Source organism: Carassius carassius, chromosome 3, assembly GCF_963082965.1.
Source record: "Carassius carassius chromosome 3, fCarCar2.1, whole genome shotgun sequence".
NCBI classification, from domain to species: domain Eukaryota; kingdom Metazoa; phylum Chordata; class Actinopteri; order Cypriniformes; family Cyprinidae; genus Carassius; species Carassius carassius.
The window spans coordinates 12,396,455-12,408,676 of NC_081757.1; the positions used below are offsets into that span (position 1 = coordinate 12,396,455).

At 40.0% G+C, this 12,222-nt stretch overlaps 1 pseudogene; it reads right to left on the reverse strand.

Annotated features, from left to right (window-relative positions):
- Window positions 1-1,754: 1,754 nt before the first annotated feature.
- Window positions 1,755-9,859, reverse strand: LOC132112902 (protein RIC-3-like; annotated as a pseudogene).
- Between the last annotated feature and the right edge of the window lie 2,363 nt (window positions 9,860-12,222).

The following is a 12,222-nucleotide window of genomic DNA, read 5'->3' on the forward strand; positions in this document are numbered from 1 at the left end:
CAAATGACCGACAAATTGGGATCTCACTTTGAGAGACGAATCTAATTTGATTGTAAACGTAAAGAGCCAATGGACATTGGTATGGGATGATTGCATCCAGCTGCCGCTGATCACAGCATGAGCATAAAAAGGCAGCCGGTGCAAAGCATACCAGGTTTTCGCTGTGGAGGCCAACTGGGAACCCGGCCGCTCAACGGTACAGCAGCTGTGGTGATGTGACGTGACTTCTCCATTCCCTCCTTCAGGGAACAAGGGTTACATATGTAACCGAGAAGTTCCCTTTCAGTCGGTCACTATGAGTCATTTCATGACTGAATTGGGATCCCTACCAAAGCGCCATGGATGCTGTCCCTTCCATTGTCCTGTGCAAGCCTCCTGTGCCACTTTTTGGTGTAGGCAGGGGCTCACAACAAGAAGACCGTTCACCTTGGTTCTTAGCACTACCCACTCAGTGATATTGGATAACACTGGGAAAACGTACCCGTTCCACTTGGAACAGGAACTTGAGAAAGCCCCATCCATCCCGAAGGAGGTTTCAGAAGCACTTACACATATGAACAACTGTTTGGATGCATATGGAACAATAGAGGTGATTGTAACCCTTTTAGAAAATGGCAGAGAGTCTGCTGGGGAAACACGGGCTATACCGTGGACTTAACAAATATGGGATCCGCTTAGGTCTCTGCATATGGAACCCAGCCCTCTACTGGATCTCATAGATTCATCCTGTGAGAACACAGGAGGATACCGGCTCCACACGAAGTCTGTACAATCTAGAGAACTTGTTGGGGGTTGCCCATCCTGCAGCTTTACAAATATCTGCCAGCAAGGTGCCACGAGTCAGCGCCCAGGAGGATGCAACACTTCTAGTAGAGTGAGCTCGCAATCTGAACGGGCAGGGCACACCCTGTGCCTGATAGACCAGGGTGATGGCATCCACTATCCAGTTGGCCATCCTCTGCTTAGAGATGACATTCCAGTGCAAGAAGGAATAGAGTTTTCATTGATAGAAACTTCAGCTCAACAGATTGCAAAGGCTCAAATGGGCCCCTCTTGTAGTGCTTTGGGCACTAGAGACAGGTCCCAAGATGCTATAGATGGGGGTCAGGCAGGATTTAACCTTCTCGCCCCCCTAAGGAATCTGATGAACAGGTCATGCTTCCCTACCGACTTCCCTTCCGAGGGGTCATGGTTAGCAGCAATCACAGAGACATAGACTTTAAGGGTGGAGGGAGACAGCCTTCGCTCCAACCCTTGCTGCAGAAAGGAAAGCCTTGATCAGGCATCTCTGGGGGTCTTATCAATGAGAAGAACACAACTCTGTCAACAGATTCCACTTCAAGGTGCAAGTGTGTCTTGTAGACGGTGCTCTCACCAGAGTGATGGTGGAAAGGAAGATGTGGCGGGCAACAAGACCATCTTGTCAGTTTATGTACACAAAAGTCACTGTGTTGTCCATTAGGACCAGCACATGTTTGCCTTGTAAGCCCCTTTGAGACAGTTCAAGGCAAAGGCCCACCGCAAACAACTCTAGGCAATTGATATGCCAGTGCAGTTGGGATGGAAGGATGCAACTGAAGATGTGTTTCTGCATCAACATCTTGAACGGTAACCGGTTAAGGGCCTTGTCCAAGACATGCAGGTCCAAGATTGTTTGTTAACCACTGCCTTTCTTGGGTACAGTGAATTACTGGGTGTAAAACCCCATCCACACTGGACTGAAAAGTGTTCAGAGTTTGCGGTGCGATGCTTTCCTAGTTCCACAGTTTGGCAGAGGGTGCAAGAGTAGGGCCATTGTTGACGCTCTCGAACTGCCCGCTGCTGCCTGCTGGTGACAGAGGAGAATTAGTGTGGTCCACTATTGATCCGTTCGTGACTCTCTGTGCCCTCCTGGGACCCAGAGATAGAGAAAACTGCTTCTTTGTTGAGAATTCAGGTTCCATTGACCATGCAACCAATGGTGGGGCAAAACGAAACAAAAGATCCTCCTCCCAGCCCTCCTACAGGGGAGGGAGTGGTGCGGTCAACATCTTCCAAAGAGCAGTTCCCTCCATCTCTGGGTGGCCTCAGGGTTTGACAGGGGGCCTGGAGGGGCGGGGTCTTAGGACGCAACTGCATCGCTACCGACCATTCCAACGGGGGGATTGCCATATACCCCCTAGCTATACCCCCGTCGAGGGTGGTGAGGGAAGAAGAACCAGTTTCTGGCAGTAAAAGATGCTGTTCATGACTAGTGAGCTTCTCATGCACCTCCAGGAAAAAAACCGCACCTGGGCGGGGTGATGAGCACCGGTGTGAGCCACCCCGAGAAAACAATCATCCAACCTCGAGGGCTCGGGACACAGTAAAGGTTGCCACTTGAGCCCTACCCTCTCGGCGGCCGTGAAAGCATAGCCAACATCTCTGGAACGGTTTCAGGCGTTGCCACAATCCCGGAGGGTGGCAGCACAGCTGAATCTTCCTCTCCAGAGAGCTCTCCCTCTGGTTCAGTAATCAACATCCGGTCATCGAGAGGAGCACCGAAGCAGGTACGCGCTTCGAATAGGGCCCAGCATGTTCTTTGGCTGCTCGACTGGTTACAAAGTGGTAGAGAAGTTGTGGGGTGAGTAGGGGTTTGCTACCACTTTAACCCTCATACCGCCTGAGAAGTAGTCCTCACCAGGCTACTGCCTGGACGAACCCTAGATCATGGCAGAGGCAACAGAGCTCTGCTCCCCTGGAAGTAAGAGAGCCTGGTCCGCAGTTCCCCGATGGTTATCTTCCCGCAATGGTAACATAACTCATACAAGAATGCTACTTCAGCATGTTTAATTCCCAGACATGTGAGGCAGTGATCGTGACCATCACCCGGTGCCAGGTAACGAATGCATCCAGAAATGCACAGGGGAACAACATCTTTAAAAAGATGATCTGTCATCTTTACAAAAACGTACTTGTGTACTCTTTTAGACAAGTAGGCTCTTTCAGGGAAATGCTCTTTTATGTGTTGAGACGAACAGGTGAATTTGCCGCTTGCAGCATGACAGGTGGTAATGCAGCCTGAAGTGTGCAACCCACTTGACACAGGAATGACCATAGTTGAAGCGCCGTCCGCCAACACAAAAAACTCCCTAGAGCATCCTAACCTCGTCGTCACCATGAAAATATTGGTAGGAGCAGAATGATGTTAGCGCTCAGCTCTGAAACAAAAAGCTGGTATGCATTTTTATGCTCACACTGTGATCAGCAGCAGCTGGATGCAATCATTGATTGCCAATGTCCATTGGCTAATTCAGTTTAGACTTGAAGTAGATTGGTCTCATGAAGCGAGATCACAATTTGTCATTCACGACCTGACTTGTAGGGACTGACTGAAAGGAAAATCCTGATTCAAAATCCTGCTGTACCTTAAAGCCAAACTATTAAAGTGTTGTAAAAGTCTTCAGATGGCCACACAGATTTACTAGATCTGCTCTATAATGCATTAGCATGATTTGCAGTTTATTTTTATCATACTATTTTTTCATTTGTCAAATGTCACAGCGAGTCTTCAAAAAATATTGTAATTGTCTAAAATCTATAACGTTAATGTTGAATGAATGTGTTTTTAAGAAATTAATCTTATCATAATTTTGTTTCCTGGTGAGAGCCCCTTTGGTTTACTGTGAAAAAATTTTTTTTAGGTTTCCATCATGCAGAACATTCTTAATTGCACAAAACTGCATTTTAAGTTAAAAATAATATTTAGAATGTTAGTTTTTTTCTTCATCCAAGACAAAGGCATGAGGTTTGATGCAAATGGCTTACCTTTTTTTGTTACTATATTTGTCATAGATAAGTTTTAACTTTAAACATTACGTTTTAAAACGCATCTTTTCCCCAGAAAAGTATTTTTAATATTATGTTTGTTTTTTTTAGAAAATAGTATATATTAAATTCTTTAGCGAAACTGCTAAGAAATCTGTGTAAGTTATTACAGATTGTTCATAACTGCCTTGTGAAACCATTCCAGCATTTTCTATACTTTATGTAATGCTCTAACATTTTGGGTTTGCTCTAAATGGTTAAAAACACTGAAAATTAATGTGTTTTACCGTTATTTTTTATTGTTTGAAAAAAAAAAAACTATCTCACCAATCGTGTTGAAGTGATAATGTATAACTGTTATGTCACACTGTTTTGTAAAATGTGTACATTGGTCAATATACAGTGTTTGTATACATTAAAATAAACAAATCTGAATTTTCGCATCTCAAATATTTTAGATGAAATCATTGCATTTGTAATTAAGTAATTCAGTGCCCATTAAATAATGTTCATAAAAAGCTAATTTTGTTCAGAAATGTTTTATTGGCAAAGATTTTCTTTGGAAAAGAGGTCTTACAAGTACCAGTTTTTGACACAACATACAGTACTCAACAAAATATTCTCTAGCTGTTCTTGGAAAAAGGTTAATGAAATCTTAGAAAAGCCTAAATGGTTACAGAGAAAGCATTTCCATAAGCAAAGCAAGAAAGATTCACAGTAAGGTATGTTTGAACTAGAGCCTTGAGCTTTGGGAGACTGTGACTTGTTTGAGATGATGGTTAACTCAGGTTGGTACGTTTGTAGGAAGTCAATAAGGGCCAATTCCTGTTTCTCAGGATCACATTCCACTTCATCATTGAATCCCAGGCTCTCCGCCTCCATTAGGGGATCGTCCTTCTCCTTCTCTCTCACCCGGCCCATCTTCATTACATTGATCTTACTCATCTTCTTCTTCACAGTCTTCATCATCACCATTTTCTTCCTCTTCATTCCCTTCATCATCATCGTCCTCCTCTTCTTCTCCTTCGTGTTCTTCTTCCTCCTCTTCCTCATACTTGCAGCCAAAAGCTCCACCTTTTGGATAATGGAAGACATGCCTGTGATCGCTAAAAGTGATTTGTCGTCTTCTCCTACTTGGTTTCTGTTCCTCTACTTTTTCACTTGGTAACTCAAGTTTCTCATCATCCTCATCAATACTTTTAGGAAGACAGGGCTGATCTTCTCCAATCTCAACCTCATCTTCCTCATTCTCTTCTTCTTCCTCTTCATACTTCATATTTCTTTTCATCTTTGTCATCCTCTTCTTTTTCTCCCAAATTATTCTCCTCTTTCAACTCCTCATTAGTTCAGGCATCATCAGACCCAGGCCCAGGCTAATCCTCCTCCTCTTCTTCCTTCTCCATTCTCTCAGCAAGCTCCTCTGCTGTGGTATGACTTGGTCCGGTTCTTCAAGTATAACACTAGGAAATATGTGTGGGAGGGCATGTCAAACTCTGGGCAGGTCTCCTCTGGATAGTCTTGGGAAGCAGTGAATAAAATTTAAATTCAAGGACCAAGAAACTGAAATAGCAGTGGGCCCAAGACAAAGCCTTGAAGTATACCTTCCCAGTCTGCAGTGTAATGGGCCTCCTCGGCTTACTCCTCCGACGAGGCTCCCTCTCACAACTGTCTACCACATCATTTGGGTGATCTCCTTCAACTGTTTGAGCTTTTTCTCCTCGCACCTCTGTGTGCCCCTCCGTGACCTGAAGTCAGAACAAGCGGTGAGTCAGAAACAGTGATTTATAAGAGAAAAACAGAAACAGTGATTTGTTACATAAAAGTAACAAATTGCAACCATTGCTAGAACACGTATACATTTCTCGATGATAATGAAGCTGCAAAACATTAAACAGACCTCTGTTATTGCTCATTATTTTAAAAAGAAATTTAAAACACATGCAGAGTCACAAAAATAAAGCTAGTAAAACTTAACTAAAGAATACCACCAATGGAGTTGTGCAGGGTCAAATACCGGTCTACAAATTACATTAAAAAACAGAAAAGGAAACAGAAAAGTTTCTTAGAGGAAAATGGACCTATGTTATATGAATATAAAGGAAAACAACTTTCCTTATATTTACATTTATGCATTTGGAAGATACTTTTATACAAAGTGACTTGCATAGCATTCCAGGCATGCATTTTAGCAGTTTATGCATTTCCTGGGAAATGTAATGCTGTGCACTAGCACTTTTCCTTTTGGATTCCATTTGAAGCAGCATGCAGATCATGTAAGTGCTCTTTTATCAGTAAGTTACTGGATGGTGTAAGGAGAGAAATATGATTTGATTACCTGGCAAATGGGGGGGCAACTTTAGATATTCACTTTTCTCTGGCTTTTTCACTCATTCTGGCTCGCATCTGCACCAGCTGACAAGTAGCTGTCAGGGAGACAACTGAATGAGGTTAAGAATCATATTATAATGTAAAAAAAAGTTGATATTGTTGTCATGAAGACAAGAGCCTGGTCTGTCATCAAAACATCAAAATTTATGTTGCCTAGAAGGTTTTTTTCTTATTTTTGTTCTTGTACTATTTTTTTTTTTTACTATTTGATTGATCTTGAGTAAGTAAATAATGTAACTTTTTTCATTTTGGACTTTTATTTATGTTGCCTAGCAGCTATGATTTGAATTTTACTATTATAGATGAACATATAGGTGCATATATGTACCTATATAGGTATATGTATGCACATATATATGTGTACATGTGTAAATATATGTGTGCATATATGTACATATACAGTCGTGGCCAAAAGTTTTGAGAATTACATAAATATTAGTTTTCAAAAAGTTTGCTGCTAAACTGCTTTTAGATCTTTGTTTCAGTTGTTTCTGTGATGTACTGAAATATAATTACAAGCACTTCATACGTTTCAAAGGCTTTTATCGATGATTACATGACATTTATGCAAAGAGTCAGTATTTGCAGTGTTGGCCCTTCTTTTTCAGGACCTCTGCAATTCGACTGGGCATGCTCTCAATCAACTTCTGGGCCAAATCCTGACTGATAACAACCCATTCTTTCATAATCACTTCTTTGAGTTTGTCAGAATTAGTGGGTTTTTGTTTGTCCACCCACCTCTTGAGGATTGACCACAAGTTCTCAATGGGATTAAGATCTGGGGAGTTTCCAGGCCATGGACCCAAAATTTCAACATTCTGGTCCAAGAGCCACTTAGTTATCACTTTTGCCTTATGGCACAGTGCTACATCGTGCTGGAAAATGAATTGTTCTTCACCAAACTGTTGTTGGATTGCTGGAAGAAGTTGCTGTTGGAGGGTGTTTTGGTACCATTCTTTATTCATGGCTGTGTTTTTGGGCAGAATTGTGACTGAGCCCACTCCCTTGGATGAGAAGCAACCCCACACATGAATGGTGTCAGGATGCTTTACTGTTGGCATGACAGAGGACTGATGGTAGCGCTCACCTTTTCTTCTCCGGACAAGCCTTTTTCCAGATGCCCCAAACAATCGGAAAGGGGCTTCATCGGAGAATATGACTTCGCCCCAGTCCTCAGCAGTCCATTCACTATACTTTCTGCAGAAGATCAATCTGTCCCTGCTGTTTGTTTTGGAGAGAAGTGTCTTCTTTGCTGCCCTTCTTGACACCAGGCCATCTTCCAAAAGTCTTCGCCTCACTGTGCGTGCAGATGCGCTCACACCTGCCTGCTGCCATTCCTGAGCAAGCTCTGCACTGGTGGCACTCCGATCCCGCAGCTGAATCCTCTTTAGGAGACAATCCTGGCGCTTGCTGGACTTTCTTGGATGCCCTGAAGCCTTCTTTACTCTTTCCTTGAAGTTTTTGATGATCCTATAAATTGTTGATTTAGGTGCAATCTTAGTAGCCACAATATCCTTGCCTGTGAATCCATTTTAATGCAATGCAATGATGGCTGCACACGTTTCTTTTCATGGTTAACAATGGAAGAACAATGATTTCAAGCATCACCCTCCTTTTAACATGTCAAGTCTGCCATTCTAACCCAATCAGCCTGACAGAATGATATCCAGCCTTGTGCTCGTCAACATTCTCACCTGAGTTAACAAGACGATTACTGAAATGATCTCAGCAGGTCCTTTAATGACAGCAATGAAATGCAGTGGAAAGGTTTTTTTGGGATTAAGGTTAGATTAAGATTAAGATTAAGGTAAATTTTCATGGCAAAGAAGGACTATGCAAATCATCTGATCACTCTTCATAACATTCTGGAGTATATGCAAATTGCTATTATAAAAACTTAAGCATTTCCAATTTCCAATATTTATGTAATTCTAAAAACTTTTGGCCACGACTGTATGTGTAAATATATGTACATATATATGTTCATATATATGCCAATTTTATATATGTCACATATATTAAAAACCTATATCAAAACCTATATTGAAACATATATGTTTATATAGGTTTTTTCCATGTGGGATGTGGAGGCCACACTTTGTAGTTTCATTTTAATCAAAGTTTGAGTTTTTTTATACACATGCGGGATTGAGGGCAGTGCTGATGCTCTGTCAGTTGCTCCCTCCACCCTTTGGCATCCATTTGATTAATAGAGCTAAACCTCTTACTACTGATCCAAAAGACATGCAGTTAATTGGTATCAGGAGCTTGCTAGGCTTATAAAACATTACTTTTGATTGGTAATCTGGGTCAAACAAAAGGCAAAGAAAAAAGCTTGCCAGGTCTTGGACAGGATCATAATCTGGAGTTGCATGTGATTTAGATACTACAATGCAGAGAATGCATGCAATAAGAGTAAAACAGAAATGTGATTTTAAAAAAGGTCACAATTTTAAAATATGGTGTCATTAAGATTAGCAACTTTATTAGGTATATACTGTTGTACAACTAGGGTTGATATGCAAACTCACCCATCTCTTCAAATGTGTATGCTGACTATAGTATAGGGAATCTGCACCCTTGTCGATGAGGTTTGTCCTTAGAGGTCAGCTTCCGAAAGATCAAAGTAAGCATCAGTGATTGATGAAAGCAGACATTATATATATACATACATTATATATATATATACACACACACACACACACACACACACATATATATTGTATGTTATTTTAAATTGTAATAACATTTAACAATATTAATTAATTAATGTTACTGTATTTTAAAACTTTAAAATTAACAACATTAAAAATCAAATTAAGCCCAAACATTTGAACATTTCTGTACTTATTAAAGCAGCTGTTAGATATTTTCTCAAGGGAAATTATTATTACAGGAGATGTGCTGAAGACTCACTTTAAAGAACAAGCAGATGATATAAAGGATGATGCAAAAGCCATAGAGGGGGATGACCTGGCCCGGGAGATTTGGCTTGCCCAACACCTTTGACTGCGGCAATGGCCTCTGGGTTGTAATGCTTGATGTAATGAGAGTCTGTGTCCCAGTGATCATGATCTTCAGATAATGAATGCCTGTGTTGTGGGGGAGGAAAATATCCTGGTCCAACTTTAAAAATAAATAAGTAAATATAATAAGAGATTTGCACTAAAAAGCAATTCCTAGTCATTTTTTCTGTATAATTCAGTAACCAGTGTTTTTCAAAAAATATGAAATACAAAAATTAACTAAAACAAAATGACAAAAATGAAAACTCCTTATAATGTTTCAATGAGCCCGTGTTATTATTAGTATTTTTATGGTTACTGTGTTAATAGCTTTTTTTTTTTTTTTTTTTTTTAAAGCTATAGGAATAAGGATAGATTAGTTTTGGAGATGAAATTTGGGAAAGTGATCCTCATATTATGAAGCCACACACGGGGAGCTGGTAGAGGTTAACGTGGTGCTGAGTGCTGAGCACAGAGATCACAGGGATGGTCAAATCAGCACTTACATTACTGAAACACTAAACGAGGGATTACATTTTTGTCTCCCTCCGACTCCACTGTTTCTTTCTTTAATATGGGTAAAAGTTATTTAGGTAGGTTTTTAATTTAGGTAGGAATAAATACATGCAGAGGACGATGCAAGTGATGAAGGTGATCTTCTGACACGTTGAAACAGGTATATCAATACGACAGAGATAAGAGATGTTGTAGAACAAACGGTGACAAGCGTCATCATCACGACATCACATTTACGAAATTTCCAGTTGATTCGCTGAAGCTGAAGTGACTGAAAACATTAATCCGCCTTCCGGCTGAGATTAAACTGACGACACATTAAATCAACTCACTCAGAATCATCAATCATATTCGTGACCTGTTATTAACCTGTTTTATGAAATAACTGAGTCTTTAACTCTTTATTGTAATTTTATCGGTGCCCTTACATGAACACAAAGCATATATCCATAATACATTTCTAATTTACATTCCACAGTGTTTGGGACTGGAACTGCACTTATATTGATAGGCTATCATTATTATTATGTATTTTGTTGTTGTTGATGATTTTTATGACGATTGCGATTGTCGTCTTGTTGTTGTTATTCAACTATTAGTCCAGTAGATGGCAGTGCTGTCGTCATTATAGCGCTCACGAGGCCTCATTAAAAGCCTTGTATTGAGATCTCAACTACACTTCAGTCGAATCTCAGAACTTTTGTATACGTTTTGGACAGCTTGTGTCTCCATAGGATTTAACTAATAAAACAACAATAATTAATAACATTTAAAGGAATGAATAAAACTGTTTTTATTTTTGATTCCATATAAAATGTAGCCCTAAAACCAACATGTGTAACATGCTTGAGTTAATGTCATGCATTAAATGTCACCATATTGCATCTCTGCATAGTGCATGAACTACTGAATTATTAAATTATTGTTCATTTTATTAAATTATGTATAATGTTAATTTTTAAACGTTAATGTATGTCAAACAAATTTACTGACTTAACCCATGTTCTATATACATTTAATAAAATGTATTTATAAGATATTTAAGATACTATACTGAGAATTTTGCTACTATTTACATTGAACCAGTCATGAAAAGGCTACACAGCCATTACCATTTTTATGTTAATTTCTGTATTAAAAAAAAAAAAAAAATACATTCACATTCCTCTCTGAAACCTTTGAGCGCATATCATGTTCTACCTTGGTGTGAAAATACCTTGTTGCTAAGCTAAATAATTATTCACATTAATTTGCATTTCCAATAATTCCTAATTAAAGTTTTAAATTTGAGCACATGCAGTTTTAATGAGCACGTGGAAAAAAACATTTCCAATTTTTTAAAGAAATGGAGGAAATTGAGAAGTGAATTGGTCCTTAAGTTCAGCATGGTGTTGATGTAATGTGAATGTACATGTGTGATCAAACTCTTCCTCTAGGCCAGCTCATCTTTTATCTGTTTACTGAGCTGCTCTGTTATCAACGTTTTTAACTACCTAATTATTCTTCATTAGGCTCAATTTGAGTACGACGGATCCACTGCCACAAAAGTCGCACTGTGCCTGACACCTCATAGAAACACACTAGGCCTGTGCAGATCGTTGCCTTTTTATGTCTGATTTTGTATGAAAGTCTTAGTGTTTGTATTCATATTGTTTATGCTAAAAGCAAAATATGCCATTGACTCTTATGAAATGCTTGTGCCCCTTCCTGTCATGTGAGCGATAGATTCACATACATAGCAATCAACACACCTTCACCAAACAAAATTGCTTTCAGAAATAGCAATCGTTTTCTTTCTCTATATTCATGCAAGTGATTTGTTGTGCAATGTCACCTTACTCTGTGCTGGCGGACCAGGTTCGCATCGAACCCTTTTTTGCTCTCTCTCTCTTTCTGGCTCTGTCTAAATCAGTCAATTTATTTCCAAATTGCAAGTTGAATGTGGGAGCAAGGGCTTCTTTCACTTCTGGGGTGAAATATTAAATCAATGCACACTCCCATATATCGAGTGTGCTTTAATTTTTATTTAATATTGATGGGAATGAAGCTGGCTTTGAGTGTCGTGAAGGACATACTGTTACAAATCCAGGGGCCTTTATATTCATGGAGGAGAGACAGTGATGGTGAGTGAATGTGCTGGATTAATGTGTGAGCCAGGCCTTGAGACACTGGCCAGTTGTCATACTGCATTTTTTACCATGAGGAGAGCAGGACGCCACATATGAGACTTTGAATAATCGGGTCCTGAGATATTATCACACGGATGCTCAAATGTAGATTAATAATCTGAGTCTTGCCAGACCTTCAACCTGTCTTTATACTGTGGAATGGGGAAGTGATGCTGGACATGTGTGTGTGTGAGAGAGAGTGCGTAAACGTAAAGCAGAACTGGACAGTGTTGTGAATGTGTTGATGATGTATTATGCGGTGAAGAGAGGCAGCAGATGGGGGTTCTGATCAAGGCTGAAAAGCAGTGTAAATAGTAATCTGATCTGTAGCTGCGGCGTGAGTGTGGGAAAGCAGCTTG